At 36.1% G+C, this 13,206-nt stretch overlaps 1 protein-coding gene across 1 annotated transcript in view; it reads right to left on the bottom strand.

The window, feature by feature from the left end:
- Positions 1 to 3,247: 3,247 nt before the first annotated feature.
- Positions 3,248 to 13,206, bottom strand: part of LOC136863204 (ras-related protein Rap-1b) — a 578,103-nt gene continuing 568,144 nt past the window's right edge. The window contains exon 6 of the mRNA XM_067139568.2: positions 3,248 to 3,306. The gene's annotated coding sequence lies outside the window, so the exon portion shown is untranslated. The remainder of the gene's footprint in view (positions 3,307 to 13,206) is intronic.

Here is a 13,206-nt window from a genome sequence, read left to right as displayed (position 1 = left end):
ATTCCTACAGGCATCCTTGAAGGCCTGTGGATCATTTCAATATCTTGGTCATATCTTTAGTCATCTTTCAGTTTAAAGAGTTCTTTATGTAGCAAATTTATAGACAGGGAAGTTTAAATTAAATGACCCGACGCCATTCACGGGGACTTCCTCTGACAGTCTAGTGTTAACGCTGATGATTGTTTCATTAATTTTGGTAGTTACGAATAATATATTTATAATAAATATATTTATTATTCAGTACCAGAGGATAATAATCATAATGAATAAGTTATAAAGGAAACTAAATTGGGTCACTGAGTTAGTGTTATGGTAAATGAAGCTGTACTATTTTGTTCGAGCATTAGGAGTTTTTGAATCCCGCATGGTCATGATCAAAATGGCTCTGACATTTCTTGTTTCATTTTCAGTGTAATTGTTGGAATGATGGCCTTCCTAAGTTTTTGGTGGTTTCTTGCCAGTAATTTTGCTTTTTAATCCGCCCAACATCTCGCTACCCTTAGATCTCTGTTTCCAAATTGCGGGTAAGTAACATGCTTTAGATGAATCAGTATTTTCCTCTAACTTTTCCGAACACTGAAAGTGTTAGCTTCAAATGAGCACCTGCTGAAACTCTGGACGAGTATATACGTGAAAACCACTCTTGGATAGTGAAAATCACAGAAAAAAGAAACAATTTGTAGTGTTTTCGTGCTTAGTGTGAATCAGCGTATCATTATTTTACGCGGGGAGGATATGATCAATTACAAAAATTCAAATGCAATTGGTGTGTTGTAAGAATATAATATTTATTTACTTTGAGACTGAATAAATTCCTTTCTTTGTGCCAGAGGAAGGATACACTACAAATAAGTAGATACACATATGACTTTCTTGATAAATAAGACTCAAGTTACACGCAAACGTTTGAGGTTAACATAGTAATAGAAAATCACTTAACAATTATAAGAATGTTGGATTATATGTCTGAACCAAATTACTAAGTAATTTAGACTGAGAAGGCTGGTATTAAAGGCGGATGTCTACCATTACGACCGTGAAATAATTAATAGGGGTAAAAGAGCTAAAAGACAACACTTGTGAAAATATTTACCTTCTTTCTAACGGTAAGAATCTATTCATTACCAATATGGACTCGAAAGATTTATCTATCACAATTCAAACGCGAATTTCAAACATGGACTGTCATAATCCATATAAAGGACATCTTATCTTATTTCACACCCAATGCCTGTGCTCGAATCGGATCTCCTAAATTAATACACTATAATATTAAAGTATACAATTTCTGTTCTCGTTGTGGTAGTGCTCCACTAAGATATAAAAAAAATAGCGTACACTCGATTGATACTTCAATATTTTAAAAACAGAAAGGAATAACTGTCAAAGTTTGTCAAAACCGGTAAATGACTAAGAGACGGAATCAAATACAGATAAGGTTAGTTCCCATAGCGATAACTGTGTGCATAATTTCTCTGGTTGACATAAGCCCCGCGGAGGCTCGTGAAACGTTTGGAACATGTATGTCACTTGCCAGGTACTATCGTCGGTGCTATTACGTAAGGGGGGTTCGTCCTGTATGTTCATTTTGTGACATGTATGTTGTAATATATGTATAATGGGCACCCAAGAATTGCTAATACATCACGCACATGTCACTGTAACTGTATCAAGAAGGCTTTCGGCGTTTCAAGAATCTCTGTAGTGGAAGCTAGGCATTCTGAATTCCAGTTTAATTTATTAGTAATGATGGAATGTAATTTGTTGAAAAGTTTGCATTCATATTTAGTGTTGTTAATCTATTAATTGCGGATAACTTAGGGATGCATATTTCTGTCTTATTCTTTCAGACGAGAATGTGTAGCAGCGGGAGAGAGATGAACACTCAGTACTGATGAATCAAATTCCTTCAAAGATTCAGTCATTCACCACTTCTGTAGTTCGTGATAAGGTTTCGATTTGCAGTGAATTGCAGATCAGTGTCCATAAGTAATTAATATCCGTGGTTTATTGACTGAGAATGCCAAGTAAGTTTTTAAAGAAAGTCTGACAACGAGAACAAATTTGATTGTTGTAATGCAAACCTACGAATGAGAAAGTTCGGTTACATAGGTAGGTCATCACTATTTTGAGACGTATACATTGAAGCACCGAACTGCCGCAGAAGAAATTTCATTGTGACGATCGCCACAGCTCGTAATTAGCTCCAATGTACTTGTAATATTTCATTCCTTTCAAAGGCCTGAGAGTCTCATAATAACAAGGGTATAACGTATATATTCTACGCATGTTCTTATAAGTACTTAAAATGACGACCTAAAATGAACCGTGCTTATCAAATGCTTCCATAATAACTGCTGTGTGAAATGAAACTGATATCTTTTTAAAATATGTTGATATAAGTTATACTTTAACCAAGGTTATGGTACATTGGTTACGGAAATTATAAAGCTGTTTGTTTATAAAATTATTATGGCAGCCTGTTCTGGAAGAGGAACTGTTCTGTTTAAGTGAATGTTTTATTATTTAAAACATTTATTGATCTGGCCGTTCCTTTCTGTACATGACGGTGTTTTAGGATATACTGTATATATTCCACTTTTCATCAATCATCGTCAAATAGGATGATTGCTCTGGGAGCTTAAAATGCACCATTCGATACCTCAAGTCACAGAAGAATAGTGATCCTGATTATCTCCTCAATTCTTTTCTTTGATAATTTAAAGCGTCATTAATGAACAGTGAGGACGTTAATATTCATAGCATTAATGACTGCAAGTTCAATTATAATGTAGAATTTTAAAATAAATACCGTAAATATCTGTGAGGAAACCGTGTCAGAAATCGTCAATGCAACTTTTAAATTGTGACATATTTATGAGTTAACGTATCTGGTAGGGGACATACTGTAAAGTCCGTTCTCATTCTAATCCATACAGGAGGAATATTCAGCCTGGGAAGGCCACAGACCGTTCTACAGCAGCGATAACACAGATACCCTTGCACTCAAATGACTGGGAGTTAAGCCGGCAACTTGTCCATCCACTCCGTTAAGTGGCTATGCATACCTTTCAGGCGTTCTAAATGGTGATACGAACTGACTTTTGTCCCCACCAGATAGTTTCTCAAACTGAATGTATTATCAATATCCTCATAAAATAAATTATGGGGAAATATTTTGAACTAAACGTTTCTAATATATATTCAAAATTCATCAGTAATTTTAATTTGTGAAAGTTTAAAGTTCCCCTTAAGGATGCCAATGATACCACTCCGTCCACTTCACAGGCAGATGGGGACCATGATCTGAAACAAAAAGATTGTCAGATTTAAACACGACTCTTCTTCTTTCTCTCCTTTGACATTCATTGTATACAACAAATTTAATACTCAGATGTTACACGTTCTTCAACAGACATTCATGAACGTAAACTGGATACTACATCTCTACTTTTATTCCTGAACATACAGGAATCGAGTTTAGCTCTTATTTCGGGCAAAGATCTGGAGAAATTTGAGTTTAGTTGACCATGTGTGCAATATACAAGAAATTATCACTCCAAAACTAACATCAACTTTGACACAATGATATGCTATCACCTTTCATTTTCATTTGCGGTATTTATTAATAGAAGCCCGCATGTAAAATTTTACTTGTCGATACATACGGGAAGTTAATTAAGAGAAGAGAGGAAACTGATGAATGCAGTAACATTTCTACACCTTGAAGTGAGTAGTCGATACAGGCGGTAAGCAGCGCTCGGGCTGGTTGTATGAGGCCATTTTTACACGTGCTTTTGAGGCATAGGCTAACTGTTAGGAAGTGATTGAACAGGGGAATATTCATTTCTTATCTTGAAATAGGTCAAAGTTACTTTACTGATCCTTCTGTCGTTCAGAGACAGTGTGTTGGCAAACGGATCCCACAATCGCAGCAGAGAGAGTTGCATTTTTTGAAGAACGGAAGGAAGTCCATTTGGCGTATACAAAATTTATTCGAAAGAGATCTCTGGTGACATTAATTTGTATTTACCAACAGAATTAATTAGTAATCAGCCATGGATCACCCAACAAATTTCAGGTTACTCTGCCGTCCGGTGGATTTCCAACGTCTTCTCAGTCAATTTTACAACTGCCAAAGTTCTAAATGTGTGCTTACGCCGATTGTGACTTGCAGGTTTGTAACAATGAAACTTCAAAAATCATCAACATCATCGTTTACAAATTATTTTTCTTAGGAATACCGCTGTCTTAATGGTAGCAAGATAGGATAGAATAGCAAGTAGCTGTGCGGGTTAGATCGCGTACCTATCAGCTCGCATTCAGGAGATAGTGGGTTCGAACCCCACTGTCAGCAGCCCTGAAGATGGTTCTCCGTAGTAACCCATTTTCACATCAGTAAAATGCCGGGGCAGTATCAGAGTTAACCCTCCAGCAGGCGCACGTCAAAATTGTGGTGTACTTTATACCCTACACCTTAACAAAACATAATAACGGGAAATAACTCATTTTTACCACATTTTATTTATCCAAATCGCTAACAATTTCAAATTATACAACATCATACCCTGAAACAAGGGAAAATGCAACAATAAAATATATTTGCATGCTTGAAATATTTTCGATGAAGATGATCTGTTCCACACAAGCAATCTATATATATAAAATAACTTGTCCTGACTGACTGACTGACTGACTGATTCATCATCGCCGAGCCAAAACCACTGGACATAAAGAGATGAAATTTTGGGGATATATTCATATTAAGACGCAGGTGCTCGTTAAGAGAGGATTTTTGGATATTCCTTCGCTAAGGGGGTGAAAACGGGGGTGAAATTTTAAAATGAGTTGCTCTATATCTCAAAACTTTAAAAGTTTACAGATGTAAAAATTGGTATTTAGAATCTTCTTTAAAAATAAGGAAACAAGTATTTTTTTGTTTTTGGAAAATCCAATTAATGGGAGGGTGAAAAGGGGGTGAATTTTTAAAATGAGTGAATCTATATCTCCAAACTTTTAAAGTTTGCAGATGTAAAAATTGGTATTTAGAACCTTCATTAAAAATAAAGGAACACGTATTTTTTTGTTTTCGGAAAATCGCAATAGGAGGAGTGAAAAGGGGCTAAAAAGTGGTTGAATGCCTTCAATGAGGCTACTTATATATCAGAAACTGAAGATATTACAGACCTGAAAATTGGTGTTTGAGATCTCCGTTAAAAATAAAGAAACACGTATTTTTTGTTTCTGGAAAATCCAATTTAGGGGGGGGGGGTGAAAAGGGAGTAATATTTTAAAATGAGTGTATCTATCTCAACATTTTTAAAGTTTATATATGTGAAAATTGGTATTTAGAATCTCCTTTAAAAATAAATAAACACACGTATTTTTTCGTTTTTGGAAAATCCAAATATTGGGGGGTAAAAAGGGGGGAGTGTAAATTTTTTAAAATGAGTGTGTATACATCTTAAAACTTTAAAATTTACAGATGTAAAAATTAGTAGTTAGAATCTCCTCTAAAAATAAAGGAAAACGTATTTTTTGTTTCCTGTAAATCCCAATAGGAGGGGTGTAAAAGGGTGAAAAATGGGCTGAATGACTTCAATGAGGATACATATATCTCAGAAACGAAAGATATTACAGAACTGAAAATTTGTATAATGGATCTCCTTTAAAAATAAAAAAACACATATTTTTTAGTTTTGGAAAATCCAATTAATGGCGGTTAAACGGGAGTGACAAATTTTTGAAAGACTATATCTACAGAATATCTTGGAAACGTAAAATGTTACAGACGTAAAAAGTGGGTGTTTGTAATCTCCTGTAAATCTAAAGAAATATAGGTGATTTGTGTTTGGAAACTCCACTTAAGGGGAACTCAAAAAAGGGGTGAAATTTTAAAATGAGAATTTTTACAGTTTATCTCAAAAAACTTAACATGTTACAGAAGTGAAAAATGGTATTTTTTATCTCTATTAAACATAAAGAAACGTGTATTTTTAGCTTTCGGAAATACCACTTGGGTGGAGGGGGGGTAAAAGTGACTGAAAATGGTGTTGAATTATTTTAATTAGGCTATTGATATCTCAAAAATGAAGATGTTACAGACGTGAAATTTGATATTTGCAATCTGCTTTAAAAATAAAGAAACACGTATTCTCGGAAAATCCAATGAAAGGGGGGGGGGGGGGTGAAAGAATTGAAAAATTAATTGAATTAATTGAATGAGAATACATACATCTAATAAAAACTAAAGTTGTTACAGATGTGAAAATTCGTATTTGGATCTCCTTTAAAAACAAAGAAAAACGCGTTTTTGGGGGAAACCATCTTGGAGGGCGGGAGTGTAAAGGAGTTGAATTCCTTTCATGAGGACACATAAATCAAAAACTGAAGAAGTTAGAGAGTCGTGATAATAGGTATTTAGAAGATCCTTTACTATTAAAGAAACAAGTACTTTTTGCGGGAAAATTCACTTAGGGGGGGGGGGGGAGTAGTGTGAAATGAAGTGAAAAAAGTAAATAATTTTTATGGGGATACTTATATCTCAAAACTGAAGGTAATAGACGTGAACATTGGTGTTTGAAATCTTCTTTAAACATAAGAAACAAGCCTTCTTTTAATTATTTTTTTTGGGGGGGGGTGCCGTTAAATAAACTTAACGGCGGTGGGGTGTAGAAGGAGGTGAGACCAATTGATTTTACTGTTCTTAATGTACTTATAAGGATCCTCGGCAGCGCGCCGGCCTCTCACAGCTGGGTTCCGTGGTTCAAATCCCGTTCACTCCATGTGATATTCGTGCTGGACAAAACGGAGGCGGGACAGGTTTTTCTCCGGATACTCCGGTTTTCCTGTCATCATCCATTCCAGCAACACATAATAATAATAATAATAATAATAATAATAATAATAATAATGAAGAAATAATGAAGAATGAAGAAATATTGGGAAGAAAAGAAGAAGAAACATTGTGCAAAATAAGTTCAAACGCGCTCCACAGCTGGGCACAACGAATCAAAAAAAATAATAATAATAATATTAATGTTCCGGACCGTCTTCAAATTTGCGGACCGCGCTGGAAACGGCTCCTGGACGGGTAATGACTAAGAATGCAGTCCGGCCGCGGGTTCAGTGCCTTCTAGGCACCCAATATGACACCACGCCGGATCTCCTGAAGGATTTTATCCATATTAAAAATAATTATAGGAAAATATGGCAAAGATTTACGGACCCAACTGACCGGGAGGAATACCTGAGCCTAGCCCGGGAAGTACGAAATCGATTGCTGGAAAAGAAGATTGAAAAATGGGAGGAAACATGCCGTAATCTAATAGAAAACGAGTCAGATCGGGAATTTTGGTGGGTTCTCGCAGAAAACGAGTCAGACCGCGAATTTCGGCGGATTATATATCTAAAACAATAAGCATTCAATTATAAATTTCAGTATAATACCGTAGCGAAGCACGGGTATCTTGATAGTTGCTAATATAGATACGCACAGCGCAAGTTTTAATTTTCTCTCTTCCTTCTATCAAGTCCATAAACTAAATTTAGGATGGGTATTCACCTTCTCTTTCGCTGTTTCCAGAATCGAACGTGTACGTAACTTTAATATGTTTCTTGCAAGCAAAGTACTTGTAGGAAGTAAACTGAATGGTATTACAAATGTATTTTGCTCGACCACATAAGCAACATCCACCACGTTCCATTTTCGTTGGTCCATCAGAGTTTTCTTCATCTATTGGAGGTTTACGAAATATGTCGAGGAATGCTCCGAGATTGGAAGGCACTGACTTTATGGTCATATAGTAATAATCCTCTATTATCCATATTTCCCAGTCACAAACCGATTTCTGGTGTACCTTGCCTGGTAGATATCATAATGACAGCTCAGATTCAGTCACATGGTCATTTTTAATCTGATTTTCACTGTCCAAGTTGTCTCCTTCTGACTGTTCATGAAGTAATTTGACTATTACCTTGATGCCAATGTCTTAAAAAAGCAGAATATTGCAGTTGAAGAAACAGTTGTTCATAATGTGTTTTAAACACTGACGTGTATAAAAATGTTCAGAAGTTCACACAGTAAAAACACTTACTCCATCGAGCGCGTTGGGTACATTGTAGTCCACCTGTGATAGTGAGGGAAAGAATGATAAATGGATTCCACATGACAGAAACTGAGAAACTAGTAATGAACTGCGAGGAATTTTGAAAATTACGGCCAGACAGAATAAAAGAAGCTGACATTAATTATTACATTCGAAACACTTTGATCACTTTTGAATTTTCTATCCTCACGTGGACTTCACGCTTTGCAAGTCCGTATCCTGTTCTTCTAGTCCCAAAGTTTGTCTAAGTTTCTGTTCAAAACAGTTTTAATTTTCTTTAGCAACATCCAGTGCATATCGACTGTAAAATTGTATATGCCGACTTCTATTAGCATTCACAGGTAGAGGACAGAAATGAAGTAGGTTTCTACACGATGACGTTGATATTTTCTTTTAAGACCTATCTTCTCAAAACTAGTTGTTCTCAATTATAATGAGACATCACACGCTTTTCTCTCTCGTAGAAGTGCTAAGGTTAGTTTATTAGCTACTTAAAGTTACAATTTTACACATTGTTTTAGGGTTGGAACACACTGGGAGTACAGTCACACATGAATTAAAAGGCGAACTATAGGGACAAACTGAAGCATCGATAAAGTATATGACCCGAAAACAATTCCCAAAGGCCTTGTTTTGTATTTTGACTTGTTTCAAGCACATGTGTCTGGAGAACAAAACTGAGAGAAGTAGGTAGACAAGTCAGTATGTAAGTTTTCTGATTTTGTTACTCTGAAGTAAAGACACTCAGCTCGATGACTTTTACATAGTCCCACTGCTAAATGGAGTAGAGCTGCACTGGCTAGTTTAGTGCAATCAGTTCGTAGTGACACTAGCAACATAGGAGATTTTGTGTAAGACTGGTCCATGGAAGAGCTGAGTGCAGTCACTCCATTTCAGGGGCACCGTCTGTAGGACTAACGACTGTGTCAAACTGGCACCCGCGACGCTTCTATGCTTTGTAAGGTGTGTTTAGAAGCCATGATTTTCAGTGCTAATGTATCAGATGTAATGTGTCAACTTGGGATTTAAAGTCCCCCAATATGTGAAATATTGTAAAAATATTCTGGCTGGGTTTTCAAAGTAAACAAAGTAAAACAATCGTTAGATAGAAATAAATTATAAAATAACTAGCAAGATACCCGTGCTTCGCTACGGTATTATACTGAAATTTATAATTGAATGCTTATTGTTTTAGATATATAATCCGCCGAAATTCGCGGTCTGACTCGTTTTCTGCGAGAACCCACCAAAATTCCCGATCTGACTCGTTTTCTATTAGATTACGGCATGTTTCCTCCCATTTTTCAATCTTCTTTTCCAGCAATCGATTTCGTACTTCCCGGGCTAGGCTCAGGTATTCCTCCCGGTCAGTTGGGTCCGTAAATCTTTGCCATATTTTCCTATAATTATTTTTAATATGGATAAAATCCTTCAGGAGATCCGGCGTGGTGTCATATTGGGTGCCTAGAAGGCACTGAACCCGCGGCCGGACTGCATTCTTAGTCATTACCCGTCCAGGAGCCGTTTCCAGCGCGGTCCGCAAATTTGAAGACGGTCCGGAACATTAATATTATTATTATTATTTTTTTTTGATTCGTTGTGCCCAGCTGTGGAGCGCGTTTGAACTTATTTTGCACAATGTTTCTTCTTCTTTTCTTCCCAATATTTCTTCATTCTTCATTATTTCTTCATTATTATTATTATTATTATTATTATTATTATTATTATTATTATTATTATTATGTGTTGCTGGAATGGATGATGACAGGAAAACCGGAGTATCCGGAGAAAAACCTGTCCCGCCTCCGTTTTGTCCAGCACGAATATCACATGGAGTGAACGGGATTTGAACCACGGAAACCAGCTGTGAGAGGCCGGCGCGCTGCCGAGGATCCTTATAAGTACATTAAGAACAGTAAAATCAATTGGTCTCACCTCCTTCTACACCCCACCGCCGTTAAGTTTATTTAACGGCACCCCCCCCCAAAAAAATAATTAAAAGAAGGCTTGTTTCTTATGTTTAAAGAAGATTTCAAACACCAATGTTCACGTCTATTACCTTCAGTTTTGAGATATAAGTATCCCCATAAAAATTATTTACTTTTTTCACTTCATTTCACACTACTCCCCCCCCCCCCCCTAAGTGAATTTTCCCGCAAAAAATACTTGTTTCTTTAATAGTAAAGGATCTTCTAAATACCAATTATCACGACTCTCTAACTTCTTCAGTTTTTGATTTATGTGTCCTCATGAAAGGAATTCAACTCCTTTACACTCCCGCCCTCCAAGATGGTTTCCCCCAAAAACGCGTTTTTCTTTGTTTTTAAAGGAGATCCAAATACGAATTTTCACGTCTGTAACAACTTTAATTTTTATTAGATGTATGTATTCTCATTCAATTAATTCAATTAATTTTTCAATTCTTTCACCCCCCCCTTTCATTGGATTTTCCGAGAATACGTGTTTCTTTATTTTTAAAGCAGATTGCAAATATCAAATTTCACGTCTGTAACATCTTCATTTTTGAGATATCAATAGCCTAATTAAAATAATTCAACACCATTTTCAGTCACTTTTACCCCCCCTCCACCCAAGTGGTATTTCCGAAAGCTAAAAATACACGTTTCTTTATGTTTAATAGAGATAAAAAATACCATTTTTCACTTCTGTAACATGTTAAGTTTTTTGAGATAAACTGTAAAAATTCTCATTTTAAAATTTCACCCCTTTTTTGAGTTCCCCTTAAGTGGAGTTTCCAAACACAAATCACCTATATTTCTTTAGATTTACAGGAGATTACAAACACCCACTTTTTACGTCTGTAACATTTTACGTTTCCAAGATATTCTGTAGATATAGTCTTTCAAAAATTTGTCACTCCCGTTTAACCGCCATTAATTGGATTTTCCAAAACTAAAAAATATGTGTTTTTTTATTTTTAAAGGAGATCCCATATACAAATTTTCAGTTCTGTAATATCTTTCGTTTCTGAGATATAACGATCCTCATTAAAGGCATTCAACCCATTTTTCACCCTTTTAAACCCCTCCTATTGGGATTTACAGGAAACAAAAGATACGTTTTCCTTTATTTTTAGAGGAGATTCTAACTACTAATTTTTACATCTGTAAATTTTAAAGTTTTAAGATAAATACACACTCATTTTAAAACATTTACACTCCCCCCTTTTTACCCCCCAATATTTGGATTTTCCAAAAACGAAAAAATACGTGTGTTTATTTATTTTTAAAGGAGATTCTAAATACCAATTTTCACATATATAAACTTTAAAAATTTTGAGATAGATACACTCATTTTAAAATATTACTCCCTTTTCACCCCCCCCCCCTAAATTGGATTTTCCAGAAACAAAAAAATACGTGTTTCTTTATTTTTAACGGAGATCTCAAACACCAATTTTCAGGTCTGTAATATCTTCAGTTTCTGATATATAAGTAGCCTCATTGAAGGCATTCAACCACTTTTTAGCCCCTTTTCACTCCTCCTATTGCGATTTTCCGAAAACAAAAAAATACGTGTTCCTTTATTTTTAATGAAGGTTCTAAATACCAATTTTTACATCTGCAAACTTTAAAAGTTTGGAGATATAGATTCACTCATTTTAAAAATTCACCCCCTTTTCACCCTCCCATTAATTGGATTTTCCAAAAACAAAAAATACTTGTTTCCTTATTTTTAAAGAAGATTCTAAATACCAATTTTTACATCTGTAAACTTTTAAAGTTTTGAGATATAGAGCAACTCATTTTAAAATTTCACCCCCGTTTTCACCCCCTTAGCGAAGGAATATCCAAAAATCCTCTCTTAGCGAGCACCTGCGTCTTAATATGAATATATCCCCAAAATTTCATCTCTTTATGTCCAGTGGTTTTGGCTCGGCGATGATGAATCAGTCAGTCAGTCAGTCAGTCAGTCAGTCAGGACAAGTTATTTTATATATATAGACTAGCAAGATACCCGTGCTTCGCAACGGTATTATACTGAAATTTATAATTGAATGCTTATTGTTTTAGATATATAATCCGCCAAAATTCGCGATCTGACTCGTTTTCTGCGAGAATCCACCGAAATTCCCGATCTGACTGGTTTTCTATTATTTTACGGCAAGTTTCCTCCCATTTTTCAATCTTCCTTTCCAGCAATCGATTTCGTACTTCCCGGGCTAGGGTCAGGTATTCCTCCCGGTCAGTTGGGTCCGTAAATCTTTGCCATCTTTTCCTATAATAATTTTTAATATGGATAAAATCCTTCAGGAGGTCCGGCGTAGTGTCATATTGGGTGCCTTGGCGGCACTGAACCCTCGGCAGGACTGCATTCTTAGTAATTACCCGTCCAGGAGCCGTTTCCAGCGCGGATCGCACATTTGACGACGGTCCGGAACATTATTATTATTATTATTATTATTATTATTATTATTATTATTACTATTATGTGTTGCTGGAATGGCAGATGACAGGGAAAACCGGAGTATCCGGAGAAAAACCTGTCCCGCCTCCGTTTTTTTCAGCACGAATATCACATGGAGTGACCGGGATTTGAACCACGGAACCCAGCTGTGAGAAGCCGGCGCGCTGCCGCCTGAGCAACGGAGGATACTTATAAGTACATTAAGAACAGTAAAATCAATTGGTCTCACCTCCTTCTACACCCCACCGCCGTTAAGTTTATTTACCGCCACCCCCGCCCCCCCAAAAAATTAAAAGAAGGCTTGTTTCTTTATGTTTAAAGGAGATTCCAAACACCAATGTTCACGTCTATTGCCTTCAGTTTTGAGATATAAGTATCCCCATAAAAGTAATTTATTTTTTTCACTTCATTTCACACTACTCTCCCCCCCCCCCCCAAGTGAATTTTCCCGCAAAAAATACTTGTTTCTTTAATAGTAAAAGATCTTCTAAATACCAATTATCACGACTCTAACTTCTTCAGTTTTTGATTTATGTGTCCCCATGAAAGGAATTCAACTCCTTTACACTCCCACCCTCCAAGATGGTTTCCCCACCGAAACGCGTTTATCTTTGTTTTTAAAGGAGATCTAAATACGAATTTTCACGTCTGTAACAACTTTAGTTTTTAT

The sequence above is a fragment of the Anabrus simplex genome, chromosome 2 (assembly GCF_040414725.1).
Source record: "Anabrus simplex isolate iqAnaSimp1 chromosome 2, ASM4041472v1, whole genome shotgun sequence".
Lineage (NCBI taxonomy): Eukaryota > Metazoa > Arthropoda > Insecta > Orthoptera > Tettigoniidae > Anabrus > Anabrus simplex.
Note: the sequence above shows the minus strand (reverse complement) of the source record. Positions and strands in the feature narration are given on the sequence as shown.